The following is a 16,315-nucleotide window of genomic DNA, read 5'->3' as shown; positions in this document are numbered from 1 at the left end:
CCCAATTTGAAAACAATATATGTACAATATATGTATTAATATGAATTGAGTTATAATATTTGATAATAGCAAAATAAAATAAAATATTAGCGAGAAATTGAGGAGCAAAAAAATAGGTGGAGGAAAAAATAGTTATTTATTATGCGCTCTGAGATTGTCTCCTCAAGCGCTAAACATAATATAGTTAAGTTATAGCAACGTCATTAGATATAGAATTAGAATTTTATAAAGAGAGAAAAAAGTCAGCATGGAAATATAAGTAATAAAAAAAAGAATACAAAATATGATACTTTTATAAATGAAACTAGAGAGCTGTGACTGGATCACATATCGTTATAATAAATAGTTACAAAATTTATATCTGAATGTATGTAGAAAAGAGGCATTACACATATTCTGCAGGGATATTATTTCATAATCCTGCTACGTACATCTAAATAATCGTTTAAAGAATTCGATTCGATAAAGATAGATACATAGTGTAATTTATCAAGCGCTCTAAAATCGGATTCTCTTAAATGCCAAAAGCAATAAACAATCAACAAAATATGGAAAATTATTAAGAACCAAATACATAAAATGAAAATAACAAGAAATCAACAAAAATAAGCAATATAAAAATAAGATTAGGAAAATATAGAAACATGAAAGGCATAAACGTAACGTATTTCAGAAATTAATTAGAATTATAATAGAAATACTGATTTTAACGCAAAGGATCAAATACTAAAAGAATATCTTTTTACATATATAAAACATGTAATAATTAAAATAAAAGTACCCTTAGAAAAAGAACAAGCTATTGTGACGAATATAAGTTATGAATTTATATTTAATAAATGATTGTATAGTTTACACTTAGAGTTATGTAGAGAAGTGATAGAATGAATGTCCTGTAGGATGTTATTTCAAAACTCCGTAGTACAACTATTTAAAGATCGCTTAAAGAACTTCGTGCGAACGAGAAAGCGACAGAGAAAGAGAGAGAAAGAGATAGATAGAGAATTTAAATTAACACTCCTTAAAGTAAAAAAAGGAGATTTAATGTGAAAAGATCTGCAATATTTTAAGAAATAAAATAAATAAGTCTAGACATAAGATTGAATTAAAAGAGATTATGCTTCCGCAGTCAGATATTAAAATATTAATCAAGTCCTTAGTTTTCATGATGAAATAGCATTTCGCGTTAACAATTTTTTTCAGAGATCCATTTGTCCCATCGGTTCTGTTCATCTGTCGTTTTTATATGATACGATATCTGAACCTGGAGAGAGTGCGATAGTATAGCAGTAAATGAGACGTTAACCGCTTCGCGCAGGTGTGTCCTTTCCAATATCCTTTTTCGTAGCGACCAGCAATTCACGTTCCAGCGTTAAAACGTTCCTTAAATATCGTCCATGCTCAAGGGTGAATTACGTTATTCTGGCAACGGGAGCGTCGGGCGTATGCTAAGAGAAAAGGAGAGAGCGAAAGAGAGAGAGAGAGAGAGAGAAAGGGAGGGAAGAGAAGAGGGAAAGGGGGAGAGAGGGGGGAGATGAGAGGAGAGGAGAGGAGAGGAGAGGAGCGCATGACGGCATAGAATCGGGCTTACATCGGCTCTGTGCGGCGATTTCTTAGGCGCTCGCCGCAATAACTATCCATAATTCGAAACGTGGAGCAAGCGAAACCATCCCATCGTTTACCCGCTATCCGCCTATAAGACGGTTTTAACGGTTATCGGGGGATTGCACAACCTCTTCAAGAATACTAATAACAAAATGGAGATCTAAGCGAATTTTTCTGCTTGTACGACGATCATGGATTAGCTCTGATCTGATGTTTATGACCGCTGGAACACATAAAGTTCAGCATCGCGATCGATTTTATTTCGCGCATAATTTCAATCCTACCGAAGAGGCGTAGGATCGATCGAAGAGAGTCGAGAATTTATTATCGAGAGTAACTTATCGCACGATTAAAATATTATGTTACATTCTCGCTATCTCGCGTAATTCTTGACTAGTGTTTGTTCTTGACTCCTTTGAGCGCTAGAGAGAGGTGGAAGCCTAAGATACATAGACGAGCGACAGAAACAACTTTGCACCATGTTAATGGATGCTCCTGTTTCCAGTCGAGATATTAGGTGTAGAAGGTTGAGATGTTAGATAATCCTGCTTAAAATGTACCTTCCAAACAACGCGTATGCAGTAAGACGAGCTGTTATTAGCTCCTGCAGTATCATACGATTAAATCAGAATATAATATATCCGCAGAGATATAACCCGTGTTAGGCTCAAAGGATCGCGAAAGGATTCGGTTAATCTCTGGTGCAATCAAGTACGATAAATCTTCACGATCTTCATATCCGTTCGTTTGTCAGTTCATCCTCGATTGAATCGGCCGTGAAACTTGTACAAATCACGGGATTTGGATCGAGTTTTCTAGAAAATGAAGGAGAAAGTAAGATTGGGGAAATGGGAAATAAGTTCTGTGGATTAACAGCTATGTAGTGAGGGCGAAACTTTTTCCGCATCTTCTTGGAGCGCGTTTCTGTATTAAGATCCGGATTTAAAACAAGTCTCGTTTACACGGACGCTGCGGATAAAACAATGCGAAAACAAGTAAGCTAAGGTAAACACATAAAAGATTATACCTAACAATGATCCAAGTTAAATTGCAACACGCGATAATATATAATTTTGTGCACCACGGGTAATTCGTGGCGAATTCATATTTGAATTTTTCTATTCTTATGCTTGAAACGACGAAATGTTAGTTTGGAGTGAATAAATAACTAAAAATAAAAAATATATTAGAAATGAGTAAAATTTGTGTAATATATATAACATATACGAAATCAAAGAGCTATAAAAAAATGTCTTTGGTATGCCGCATTTGCTTTTATCTACAATTTCTTTGACGAATTTGACATCTATTTTTTTCTAACGAATTGGGGGTCACCTCTTTACATGTACTTTCTGGTTTATACAAAAAATCCTTTGTCCTCTCTAATTCTTTTGTCTTTCATCTATAGTCTGACCTATTGTAAAACTGTCAGCGTAAAATCAATTTTTGCGACATACCTTTACAATATTATATGCAATAAGCACAGAGCTTTAGATCTTTCGTTTTTAAATATTCGCTTTGTACCGTTTTTTTTTGGGAATTTATTTTATACACTGTTAAATGTATAATATCAAATAATACCCAATATAAATTTTTAATCATTGCTATAGATTGTCACTGCTGCTATTCAATATGGTTAATTTAATTAAAACAATGGACTTAAATAATTCAGCTCAAAATATTAAGCTTAAATTTAATTTATTATTTACTAAATACACGTTAAATGGACGTTGCTTATTTTAAAATTACCCAATTTAATTACAGAAATAGTTAAGATTAGATGTATCTAGTTATTTTTTTAATCATATTGCCGCGTTGATAGAAAAGTAACATATCTCAAAATTAGCAATTTTTCAATACAGCATTTTTTAAATTCTGAATTTAAACAACGTTTTAAAATAGCATAATGAATATGCATAACTTCATTTTCTTTCTATATTATACTTTCAATTATAATGTATTCTTTAAAATTATATTACAAATTTTTAAAATTTGAATACTGCAACCCTAATATATAATAGTATATAGTGTAGTGTAAATTTTATTCTTTATTAGAGTTATCAATTTGAATATATCAAATTTTAAAAACAAATTACTAATGAAGAAAAGCACACAAATTTCTGATTTGAAAATGACCTCAATTCAAATATTTAATTTTTTAATTATACCGAACAATATCGTAACTTAAAATAAGAAATATTTCTATAAATAAAACCAATTACAATACACTTAAATTCAATTACAATACACTTCCAACAAATTTTAATTTAAACGTAAATTACTTTTTAAGGAAAATGGCATATTTTAATTTCAAATAAGATATTTTTCTGTACAATTGTTATAACATCGACAATATTCCTTTAAGCTATTTAATTTAAAAATATCTCTTTTCTATATGAAACAATTATTGTGAATTTTATTAGATGACAAGTGATACTTCTGCCCGCTAGTGATAAATTGAAACATATATATTGGGACTATAAATATGTTTAAAAAATTAACCTTTAAAATAATTTTTCTTTTCATTGCTTTAAAAATGTTAATTTTTAATTTGTATCACTTTTTTATCAACGCAGCGATATGTTTAGTGTTAAAATAAATTTCAATATATATAGAAATTGAAAATAACAAAATATTATTTAATTCAATGAATTGATCTAAATTTAATCGTTTAAAGATGTATGATATATAATTTAAAATTATAAAAAGCATAAAAAAAATTATTAAAAAATTACATATTGTCCTAGATTGCATTTAAAAGAAATATAAAAAAATTAGCGATGGTTTACCATCTGGATTAAAAGTGATTTCAATAAGAGATAATTTTTTTTATCTGTTTTTTAAATAAAAATGTATAAAAAAGTATAATATAAAATAATGATAAAAACCTCTGTTTATATATATATATATATATATATATATATATATATATATATATAAAAGAGAGAGTACATTTACTATATAAATATTTTTTATATAAGTACTTGAATTATTTATATAAGTATTCAGATGATTTATGTAAAGTCACATTGCGATGCAAAAATAAATTATCCTGTAAATAAACAAAATATCAATTTGTTTTAAATTTTTGTAACTAATCAGTGAAATCGCAATAAAATTTTACATAAGTCATTTTAAATAGGTACTTCAAGTGTTGACATAACAATATTTAAAATTTTATTATTTTCAAAATTTTAACTTATAGCAATAGAAACAATAACGAATAAAGTAAATAAACTATAAAAATATATCAATAAAAATAGTATATCAAACATAATTTTGATATAAATATAGTTTGTTTAAAGTACAAATATTAATATAATATGTGCTATATATGTATATGCATCTATCATTCTTTTTTAACAATGTGGGAAAAGGTTTTCAGTTTAATGACGTTCGACTGGTTCAATCGATACGCTTGTTCTAGCAAAAATCGAATCGATAACAAAACGTAATCCTTAAAACTGTGAGCTTGGAGTTACATATTCGTTTCGTTTAAATGCTTACAGTTGATTGCGAGTAAATAATCTGGTCCCGTGGGTCCGCTCGAAAACGGAAAATCGGACGCAAAAATTGATTCTCTCTCTTGCGTCGCACACAGTCTCACCCGTGATGTTCCCTCCCGGCATAGGGTTGGTTCAGGCTTCTCTCGTCGATAAACCCTATCAAATGCAGGCGATGAAAGCTGCGGCCCTGCTCGCGCCGCGCCGTTCATCTCGTTGCGAAGCGATTTCAGTGCGCACGCACACGATGGGGGCTCGTCATAAATCTGACGCGACGGGGTGCTCGGCGGCAGTAATTAACCATTCGTTGTCTGTCAATTCTTCTGGCGGTTAGGGGTGATCAGATCGATACGTCTCCTCTCGATGTGTCTACGCTCGAAGAAGCCGCACAGCGAGAACGCGAGGAGCGAAAGAGACGCGCCGATTGATGGAATTGATCATGGTGAGATTAACGAGAGTGACGAATTGTTATTTGTTCCCGTGGCAGCGTACGTTTATATTCCTCTCGCCGATAATTAATTCCTCTCGAAGGTTATCCTGACTAATCGTCCGGTCTTAGAAACAGCTTCCCCGAGACAGCTTGGTCGACGCAGCTGCCAGGCATGTTCGTTTTAATGAGAGTGCACGTCTAGATTCGAAGAATCCGATTAATGCCGCGCATAGCGATAAATATCGTCGTGGATCAATGTGATTTATTACTCTGTATCCCGGGATTCGTTCAACTATCCCTATATAATTTACGTGCAGCAAACTTATAGTACAGCGGTACAAATAATACAGCTAAGAGAATTGATGCGTACACGTCGGATGTTGCGTCGAGTTCGGAATTAATGACTCGGCTGGGAAGATCCTTGCGCGCGTATATCTTATTCTTTTTTTTTTGTACCTTTTTCTAGCTAAACAAATATCATCTCGAAAGATAGCTACTTCTTTTTATTTGTGTACGATTCTTCTCTTTACGTTCAGCCCTCGATGATTAATCAAGCTTGAAAAATCAACTGGAACGTAACGATGATATCTGATAAATATGCTAAGTATACAGAAGCGCACGTATGATACGTAGCATATTTCGAATTTGTTTGACAAGTCGTCTGACGGGTAAGTGCAACGAATTTGAAATTCTAAATATTGCACCAGGGGGATCCCTGTAGGTATTGCGTGCAATCGATCATTCGTAACAAGTTCTTCGCTAGGATATATCCCATTGAAAATGCTTTCGAAATACACTCGATACATATCTGTTGCAATACGTAATGCAACTGCATGATACAAAAAGTAATCACAGTACCGCAATTGCTAAACGATATTTGTCACGGCTAGATTTTGTGCGGAAATGTTTTACTGTAAAATAGTGTCATAAAAAAAAAAAACCCTTATGGTAGATAATTTTGGGAACTTTTTGGGAATTATTAAAGGTATACGTTTACACTTAAGTAAAGTTATAACTTATAAATAGAATTATTTTCTTTTATGATATCTAATTAAATAATTTGCAAAAAAAAATTTATGATTGAATTTAAGTTCATAAAAATATTTAAGTAGTAATTCATCGACGAATGACGTATAATTTTTCCATGTCGATATGTACAAATGTAAAAATACAAATCGTAGATAATGTATGTAAAATTACTGTTATGTAATACATTATATGATATTAAAAAATTTATACATTTACTTATATTAGGTGTTGGAATTAATTCGTAGCGTTTTTTAATGAAAGAATGTTATTTATTTCACATGAGCATTAAAAAATACATTAATGAAAGTACTTCCCATCACTTGTAAAACGCTACGAATTAATTCCAACACCTAATACTATTATTATTATAACTTTCCGTCTATTATAAAGATATATATATAAAAACGCACAATTTTATACATTCCCACTGTAAATTGTGTAATTTTTATACATATTATTTATCTAATTTTACATACTTTTTTACAGTATTTATATAGATTATACATTTGAATGTAATAATGATCAAGAACGGACAAATCGATGAATAGGTTTAATTAGCAATTAGCGTTACTATAAATTGATCCGCAAATAATTGCGGTAAGTATTCATGATTTCAATAGGCTAACGTCATTATAGCTTATGCTTTTAATAAGAAATTAGGACAATGCAGGCGAATATTGCTAATCGCAGTAAAAAATAGCTGCAATTTGCAATGCAATCCATGTTGCGCAGAAAAAAAGAGCGTATCTTACCCAATATTTAATTTTCGTTTGGTCACAGACTGTCGGTGCGATGGTTCTTATTTGCGAAGGTAATGTAAAGCACCCAATATTTGCCGAGTGTGTCGGCGTCTGTTTCGTCGACGGTGAAAGAATATCGTCGCCGGTGTAGTGGATAAAAATAAAATGAGTGCTCTATAAAACGGTATCGGCGAAGGGACGATGGTATACACGCAACGAAATTGTTGCTCTCCGTTGCTATGTGTAGGGAAAAGTAGAGTGAATGCGAAGAGTCCATCTGCATAGAACGGGGAATCAGGATTGGGATAGTGGGTGCGAGTGAAATGGAACGAGAAAACGCGAGGAATTACACGACAATTGATGCGAGAGCGTCGTCGGTGGTGCTGGTCGATCGGCTTTTTCCACGTGATAAAGTTCGGTCAATTAATGTCCACTGGTTAAGTCACTTTGCCGCCATCGATAAAATAGAAGAGACGTCGAGAGATTTGGCTTATTTGTACATATCTGGCTAGGGGACCAGGAAATCGGATCCGATTTATTGAACGGCGCGGCGACGCGACATCGACGAAGAGAAAACCGGGGAAATGTCGCGTCGTGATAATCATGTAGCTTTATTTACTACGGGCGTGTTTAGCGAAGCACCAGGCTGTTGTAGCCATTGGAATATATTATCATCTGCGAACGCCATTCTAGTTAGATACGTGTGTCAATAATGTTTAGTATGCGACTTGCTTAAAATGCACGAGAATGTCTCATCTCGTGCGTTATCAATTTTCCGGAATTGCGAATATTGCGAATAGAACACGATACATTGTATGGACAGCTTTATCATAGTTGTCATGTTATGCCCAAATATCGTTATTTTCTTCTATTTAATGATTAATTATTTTCGGGCGAATATATACTGTACATTTATAGTGCGTTTGCTGGATGCAAGGCATGTCTCTTGTCAGGAATGTTTTCAAAATTTTCAACATTTTAGAATAACTATGCTTCTCTTAAGTTAATCACTTACAGTTAAGTTCACCTGCAATTATCTGTAGAATAAGGTTGTATTATCTACTTTGCAGTCCCGAAGTAAAATTAGTTGAAATTCCTTCTCTTCAGTCCTAGCTTACAGCTCAGAACTATTTAAATCTCGACATTTATGCTAAAGGAAAAATTATCTCAGTTTTTTTACAAGAAATATTCACATGCATTAAATACCTCGTTACATTAAATACCTCGTTACATCATATTTTGTCAACAAATTCTAATTATTAAAGAAAATATTTAAAAGAATTAAGAAGGAATTCGACTTAAATTTATCATAAAAATAAGGAGAATTTAATTATTATTAATATTGGCACTATATAACTTCAATTGAAATTTTATAGTAATGTATCCAACCTACAGTATATACATAGTTGGAAAATTTATGTGAAATGTAGTACATTTTACGTGTCCTGAAATGTCCACTCCTATTTTTGTGTTAACGTGAAATTAATATGTTAGTAGTAACATTATGTGTAAAAATTTATGAAAAAATATATCTAACACTTTCACACAATTTAGAAACAAATTGTGAAAACATATTTCTTTAGTAAAATTAACATTTATAATATGTTAGATTAGCACGTACATTTATCTTTTATTAATTTATCTTAGAATTTATGTTGTAAAACTATATTATTTTTACGTTAACTGTTCTCTAAATTATGTTATTTTAACAAATATTAAGAAATGTTAAACATCAATTTAACATACAACATATTCAAAAATAATATGATTATAATACGATAAATTAACTCGGATATGTTAAAAATTTAATTCGAAAATTTTAACAAAAATCAATTTTAATACAAGTATAAAATATCTATTACTTTTTCATTTTATTTATTGTAAAATATTTATTAACGATTATATTTATTAATGACTGTGGATCATAAATATAATAATACATATCTTTATCTAGAATGACAATTGCAGAAATGCATTATTGACAAAATGTTTCATCTTGCGATCGATTTTTTCCCCAATTGCAACAGTATATCTCTTCATTATATTTCTAGTCGAGTACACAGTCGAGCGACTCAATTTGCTTGGCAATCCAGGCAGTCGGCAGCAATCGGCCGTCGGCCGACAACACCATTTCGTCTCGGATTTTGAATTCCTCAGTTATTCGTCGACTTTTGACGTTCCTCCCGTCTGGCGCACAGCCGAAAGTGGAAACGAGTTTACGGCGGAGCGGGATGGAAAAGAGGAGACAGGGCTCGAACCGATGGAAATATTTATTCCAGAAATTTTCCTCGGAATAACGGCCTGGTTCCTCGCGTTTATATAAATTTAGTCTCTGGTATTTTCGAGTCTTTTTCGCATGGGAGTTGCCAACGCTGCAAAAAAACTTGAGAAACCTGAGTTCGGCGATAAACTTATGCATTTTCTTACGCTTCTTTTTCTTGTTTTTGCTATCTTATGTTCGACTGTTTGTTCACTATCGACCGTGCGTTTTCAAACCATCAGATTACTATGCAAACGTAATTAAACATTCAGTTTTTAAGGATGCGTGTGTCATATTTTGAAGCATTATCAAAAATATAAAAATTTTATAGATCGTTTTATTATTAATTATTTTATTTAATTTTGTTTGTGTAATTTTTTGTTTACTTTGATTCATATGTAAAATTCCATTTTATAGTACTTATATTTGTCAATTTGATGAGGAAGTATCATTACAAAATAAATTTAATTTTTTTGTGTACATACACTAATAAAACTGTAATAAATATTTGTGCAAAAGTTCATTTGGATCCACTTACTTAGTTAAAAGTTATTTACCTAAAACTACAGCAAAATATAGTTAGTTTCACTGCATAAACCATAAGCTGAATTATTTGTTTTTTATAGTTGGTTTTAGAGTGTATTCATTACTAAAACTTTTTTAGTTGATATTGACTGATATTGGCTTTTTTGACTAATATTTTTAATATTGTATAAAATATTAAAAAAAAATAATAAGTAAGAATCTTGATCAATGTAAACAATACAAATAAGCAAAAAAAGTCTTATTCAGTCAAAGCAGAGAGTCTTGGTGCCTAATTATCTAATGATATTTTCTATCTAAATTTGATAATTTTTAATTTATGTAAACTTTGCAAAAACAAATAATAATTGGCATACAATTTGCATGAATTGGAAATTGTAAAATTCACTTAAAAAATATTGTTAAGTGTCAAGATCTGCTTTGATAGAAAGGTTTTCTTTTTGTATTCTCAGTTTTTACTGTTTTTAGACACAGTTGCGCATAAATCCATAATGATTCTCGAAAGTTTGATCAGTAACAATTAAAATATGGACATCTTCTGAAACCGTGTCAAATATGTAGCACGTTTTATATTCGCAGCGCGAGATATTTCGTTCACGAACTACATGAATGTCAACATTTCATTCGCACGCTAGTTTCGAAGTCTGCAGTTTGTCTCGAAAGAAAACTCAGACTTCTTGTGCCACGGAAAAGCCACGGATGTCAGGTTTTCATTTGAGTATTCGTTTTGAAGTCTCCGCGAAGTTGGCCGGTACTCGAGGATCTGAGACACCTAATTTTGAAACTTCTCGCGTTACTTATCGCCGCCTGCCCAGTAATTTGTCGACCTACTGTAGAAAATTTATGAAGAAAACTCTCAATAACTCCCTTAGATAACGAACTCTCGACGCATCTATATTGTTCATATTTCTTTTTAATTAATTTTTCTTAATTCATTTCTTCTTGCAGCTGTATATTTTTCGTGGCACACATTCGAAAAGAGATGCCTGCCGTTCGAAATTTCTAAGAATATAAAATATTACTGTTAAGACGGTGTAACTTTGAGCTTTTACTAAGATTAAACGCCATTAGAATGTGTGAACGTATATTGACCGGACAAAATGTATCAGTTGAGTAGCAATCAAACATGAGATGATTATCAATATTCGACAAAAGCAAGCGGTAGCTTTAGTACGATGGAACTTTGTCGCAGCATTAATCCTATCATAATATTATCCTCTCATTAGTTTGCATTAAGCTGATTGGATTACTAATTATGCGAGAAAGGCGACTTCAAAACGCAATTATTGCTCGATTAAATTGATACCAATTAGTAATCCAATTACATTTAAATGGCTACAATAATTTTCTTTTTTTTATCGTTATATTTTTTTCTTTTTGCATCATCGCCATTAATACTGTTTATAATTTTATCTATCTCATTTATCTAGTTACAAGTCGTAAATTGTAAAATAATTGAACGTTATAATATTCAATAATATCTGTAACTTTTTCAAGAAAATTTAATCTCTCCTCTGGTAAATTACTATAAACTAGTTGTTAGCTTACTTCATACAATTAGCTTTGTTGCTTAATTATACAACAGCATTCCACATACGAGTGTCTAATTAATCGCGTCGGCTCGAGACGAAGCTTGATCGTCTTGGTACCGCGTGTTCAGAGAATGTAAGATCTAACAGACATAAGTACAGACGTGCAGAGACAGTTGGATAATTCCCTCCCCCCCTCCCCTCCCCTCGCGTTCATAGTTCTGTCTGACCTAGTCTCATGTGAAGACGAGATTTACCTTTGTTTCATCACGTTTTGCTGGTAGTTTCAACGTTAGTCTCGTAATTTCGCTGGGGCGTACTCCAACCGCTATCCTCGACAGCGGTGGCACGGGGTATTAAGGTAATGAGAATTTCCGTATTCTCCCCATCCTCCTCTATATCTGCGTATTCGATAACGCGGGACCAAGTTAAAGTGCAAGTTTCCATTTCGAGGCTCGAATGATTCGGCCCGCAAAAGTGGACGATAAAAATCCACCTTCCTGGAAAATCGCGCAATTCCGCGAGGAGAAAACTGAGTGCTTTCAGTTTGATATGGATATGGATCCGAATTAAGTTGTATGAGCTCTTAAAAGGCATTTACACGTCAATTTGCATATAATTGTATCTGCAAAAATGTAGGAGATTTTGATCATTTATTAAACACATTGAAGAGTTTAATTTAACACATATAAATTGCAGTTAATTTAGTAGAAATTCATATTGTAGTTAAAATATTGGTATTAAATATTAACAGGATTAGAAATGTTATTTTCTAAAAATAACGTGTTACTATTAAAATTATTTAAAATCATTACTTTTTTCGTTCTTTTTTTTTTGTAATGGTAACATAAGATATTTATTAGATTTAAAAATTACATTATTAACTAATCTCAATATTGATTGCTACAATCAATAAATTTAAAATTTAAAATTCTAAACTGTGTATATCAAGCCTTTCTTTATATTTAATTTATCTAATAATATAAATTTTCTGTGATTTTTTATATTAATATTTTTATTTTTTAATGTATGCTTAGTTTAGGATTTAGATTAATACAATTTATAAACGAGAATTTTATTAAAAGTTTTTATTTAATAATGTTTTTAAATATTAATGTTGTGCTATTAAGATATATTTTGATATATTTACTGCCAATATTGAGAATTTATAGTTTACGTTATAGTATATGTATACATACGGTATAGGTACATACTAAAGATTTTTAATATTAGCAGTGACTATTGGAATGCAGTTTAAGGTACAATTATTAGAATTTTTCAATATTTAAATGAAATATTTCTATTCAATAAAAAAATAACAATTCTATTGAATAGATATAAAGACAGTAAGAAATTAAAGTGGTTGAATATTACATTAAAATGTAACATTACTATTACTATTACAGACAGAAAAAAATAAAGCTGTGCATTAGAAGTAATAGCATTAAAAATAATGCGTTACGCCTAACTTTAGATACTATTACTATTATATCGTTATATTGTTAAGAAATATTGTTAATTACACAATAATTATAAATTAAGTTCCTAATAGCAATTTAATAGAAGCAAGTTTTATTTGAAAAATAAGAAATTTTAGCTATATTTTTATTATAGCTATATTTTTATTATACAATAATATTTCATAATATAGTTTTTTTTTCTTATAAAAAAATAAAAAGAGAAATTTTACGTTTTTTAATTTCATGACATGTTTTATTTCATTTTTTAACTATTTAATATAAATTTAATATAAATTGTTATTTTATGTTGATTGTTTTAGGCTCGTAGCCCTTTGTTCTTTTTATTCATTTTACAATTATTTTACATACTATAACAAGAGCTTCTAGTGGTGTAATACGTAAGATAAACATTTTTAAAACATCCAAATGTAAATACTTTATACATACTTTATATGTTGAATAATATCTTTAAGTCCATGAATGTTTGTATAAAATATAAATCAAATTTGAACATCCAATTAAAGAACATCGTAAGTTGTACATGCATGTATGTTATTAGATACAAGTACATATATGTATAAATGAGTGTATCACAATACTCGCGAATGATATCTTGTCCGTAAAATCATTCTAATTCGAATATTACACAACATGGTAATATTGCATGCTTGATTAGATTGGAGTAACGAATAGATCATGTAATACGAGAATGGTTCCTGATAACGCAAACATCATTTACTGATTGAGAACATCGGGTTTGTCGATCTAAATTTAGCCGCATCTATCTAGAGCGATTTGTGGACTATTGCTTCCATATTCCTTTAACAATCATGATTCGTGCACAGCTGAAAAAGTCGGTAGAAATGTCACTCGTGTAAGTTTTCCTACATTGCATTGCCTTCCGTCGACATAAACGCGCGAACAATAAACTTGAAAGATGTTTTCTAAGGCTAAACGTACCAGGAGGCAGTTACGATCAAGGAACGAAACAAGCACATGTCGTTTTACGTAATCTCGCAGTGAGATTCGCTTTGTGCAAAGTACAAAGCCCACCGCCGCCATTCCGCCAAATGTTCGACTTTGTATATGTCTATTTTCCGAATACGTCGTTACGAAACCGGAAACGTTTGCTCGAGGCTCATTGAATTTCCCGTATTGCGAAGTTTTGTATATACCAGGTTGGAAGTATCGACGAATACGTTTTGCGAACACACGCTTAAATGTGTTTAGATTTCGATAACCATATTTGCGGACGGCCCTATGCGTCGCATGTTATCGCAAATATGTTACTGTATGTGAATATAGCTTCATATAAAAAACTAATCGTATTGTATTATTTGTGTGTGTCTGAACTGAGGAATAACAGAAAGATAATTTAAAAAGAACGATTAAAAATTGTTATAGATTGTATAATAAAGTTTTACTTTTTATTCCTTTTTTTTCGATTTTACATTAATTCTCCATTTTGAATGAGTCTATTTTGGACCCATTCAATTATAAATCTCTTTATGAAAGATGTCAAACTTGAATTTTTTTTGCGTTATATTTGTAAAAATTTAGATTATTCTTATTAAAATATATATTTGATGTTTATTCTTTTTTATACGAATTATGTCAACTTAGTTCCTTGAAATTAATTAGTTTTTAATTGAGTTACAACATAAAAGGTGTTTGTATACTTTTCTATAATAATTATAAATATAAATTAAAAGGATCATATGAATCTAGTATAAGAAACTGTATAAAGACACATTTATATGAAACGCAGAACGCAGAACGCAAATCGCAAGACAAACAAACGTTACGTGAAGTATTCCCATTTCAATATGCAAAACACACAAAAGTTGGACGAACTTTAACTTTAGCGTTTCTGCCAATCGACCAGCCAATCAGGACGTATATTATTCTATTCTTTTTTTGTTCAAGTAATATTCGCAGCATATCTATGTAATTACATATAGACGCAAAAATCTTGCGATCAGCATTCGTTTTTCGCAATCTGCGGCTTGCGTTTTGTACTCTATATCTTATAATGGAGCTTTAGAGATTTTGGTGTCAGCTCTGGAAGATTAAGGGAATTTTAACATCTTGTTTAGGAATGGGCAATGCCGATGTATATCAATATGTTAAAAATCATTTGGAAATTGCCTTTTTGGCGAACAAAAAAGAAACAATTTTTTTATAAGAAGATTTAAAATATTTTCATCGTTACGCATATCGATATGTGCCCATATTGCCCATCCCTAATTTTGTTATCAAAATATTAAACATTTGAAAGATAAAAATCGTCAAATTAAAAATTGCTTTTATTATTACACTGAAAAAAAATTCTGATTGAAAATGAACGAACCAGAAGATTTTGATCAATTAGAATTCTGGTTTACCTCAATTAGAACTATAATAGATTCAACCAGCAAATTGTAATTTGTTCAAACAGAATTCCAATTAGTACAATTAAACTTTTTTTCCCAGTGTATTATTTAATTTTTATAAAATATGTCGTATGAATTTCTTAAGGTGAAGTTAAGCAGACGTAGATGAAGTATGATGATGAAACAGTTAATAGAGTCAATAAAGTTGCCTTTGAACTTATAATTTCATTTCACGTGCGCAGATTCCGAGAGACTGAGAAAGAAAAGATTGGATGCGGAAGGAAGAGATGAAGAGCCGCTCATTATAATATCACCGCGGATAATCCTATACCCCATTTCGTATTGATCGATCCTTACCTTTCTCGAATCTAAGAGATAAAATTCGAGAGTTAGTTGAGATTCAAGGGAAATGTTGAGCCCCATAAAATCGTATCTCGAAATTATTTCGCGTGTCTCAAAGATTTCACGGGAGAAACGTTTGATATTTTTGAGGATCGTGCAAAAAAATGTATGTTCCTAGCCGCAAGTACATGTTTTTTTTATTAAATTTTTTATCTCTGTATTTCTGGTTTTATCACTCCTCCTGTTTTTTTTCCTGTTTTTCATCGAACGTAAATGTATGTCGCAGTTTAGAGAGAAAGATATAGAAGAGGCCACGAATATGTATGAAAGATACATCATATAACATTATAGTGGTAACGATTGGATGGTATATCGACGTATCTTTTATAAATAGGACGAGATAGTGGAAGACCGAGTATCGCTTGGAAGTTGTCAAAGCGCGATCGCAGCTGCTGCCGCGGCAAAAGTTTCGGAAGAGAAGAAGTCCGTCAATCGATCGTTG

The sequence above is a fragment of the Acromyrmex echinatior genome, chromosome 1, assembly GCF_024713525.1.
Source record: "Acromyrmex echinatior isolate Ae372 chromosome 1, ASM2471352v2, whole genome shotgun sequence".
NCBI lineage: Eukaryota > Metazoa > Arthropoda > Insecta > Hymenoptera > Formicidae > Acromyrmex > Acromyrmex echinatior.
This window is presented reverse-complemented; position numbering follows the sequence as displayed.